Genomic DNA, 1,647 nt, shown 5'->3' with positions numbered 1-1,647 from the left:
TTTCATGCAGCTTTTTCCTATGGCCCCTGCCAGGATGTGCCGGGGTTTGGGCAGTCTCCGCTGGCTCAGACTCCTCAGTGCACGTTTCTCATATTGATTCGAACCACCGCACAGAGCACTGTCCCGGACTCTTCCCCAGGCTGGTCGGTCTGCTCCCTCACGCCCATCCCGTGGGGTTTGAAATGGCCTGGTGGCCGATGAGACGCCCCTCCCGTTCTCACGGGAGGCCTCGCCTCTGCAGAGATACAGAAGTCAAGACCCAGGCTGGAAGTGAAAGTGGATCGTGGAGAACTCGGAGACCACCGTTCCCAGGACCCGGGCTCCTTTAACGCCCACAGTCCTGCGCCTGAGCCCAGGTCCTGCCCACTGACCAAGGACAACGCTCCCTTGTCCCTTGTTTCAGGCTTGTGGGTGACACCCACAGCCAGAAGAACCTGGGTGGGGGTGGGGAGAACGCGATTTGATTTTATATGTATATATGAACAGTTTTGAGGAGCGTGAGTCAGTGAGAAACAGAAGAGGGGAAAGTTCTTGAGTTTCTTTGGGGGGGAGGGGAGTAAAGGAGACAATTATATTCCACAGTAAAACATATTCATTACATTAATATTCAAAGCTTATTTATATTTAGCACTCCTGCACCTTTCAGGATTTAAATAGTATAAATTCAGTTATTTCTGCATTAATTGAAAATGCTCTTTTGCAAATTTAATATTAATCACAGAACCCACCAAGACTGTGGTTTAAGGAGATGCCAGGAAGGTACCAGGAACTGTGGCTTTACAAGTGAACCTGCTGTGGTCCCATAGCAGGAACAACAGTGACCTCTCCCCTCAAATTAACCTCCAGAACCCATAATTGATGGAAATTAATCACATTGAAATTCAAATCAAACATTAAGTCAATCCTCCTAATACTAGAGCTCATCTTAAAAATAAGCAGGACAAGCAGGAGCTATCCAACGCTTGAGGTGAAAGAAAGGCGGGAGAAGAGAGAAGGAAAAACATTCCAGATGGAAGTATGTGACTGTCCCTGCAAAGCAAAATCATTTCAGATGCTCCCAAGGAGGGAAGGAAAGGAGGCAACAATCAGGAGACCTCTGGATGTGAATGATTTTTTCTGGCCAGATTTGTCTTAAAACTCAGCTCTCAGCATGCGGACACTCCCATTGCTAACCTCAAGCACTACCCCAAAACCTTCAGGAAATTCTTAGGATGTAAATTAAAACCACCCTCTTTAGTCTGTATTTTAAGGCCCATCCAAACTGGCTTCAATTTTCCCGTTCAGACTCATTTCCTATGATGCCCCTCAGGCTCCCCTAAATCAAGTAAAAGTGAATGGCCCCAGATCTGCCTTGAATATACCCAATATGTCACATACCTACCCTACACACACATACACACACACACACACACACACATACACACATGCACACACCTTCTTATCTCTTTGTGTCTGCTTTCGCTGTTTTACCTCCCTAGATACTCTCACTACTGGTTATATTTCTCCTTTTCAAAGCAGCATGCATCTTTCGAGCTTGGTCCATAGCTAATAGTGCCTTCAAGATATGACTCCCCCTCCTCTGAATTTATTAAGTTAAAAAAAAATTTTTAATCTCTGTTACATAATCTCCCTGCCATTGCAGTTGTA

Source organism: Saccopteryx bilineata, chromosome 2 (assembly GCF_036850765.1).
Source record: "Saccopteryx bilineata isolate mSacBil1 chromosome 2, mSacBil1_pri_phased_curated, whole genome shotgun sequence".
Taxonomy (NCBI): domain Eukaryota; kingdom Metazoa; phylum Chordata; class Mammalia; order Chiroptera; family Emballonuridae; genus Saccopteryx; species Saccopteryx bilineata.
The sequence above is the reverse complement of the archived record's forward strand: the minus strand, read 5'-3'. Positions refer to the sequence as shown.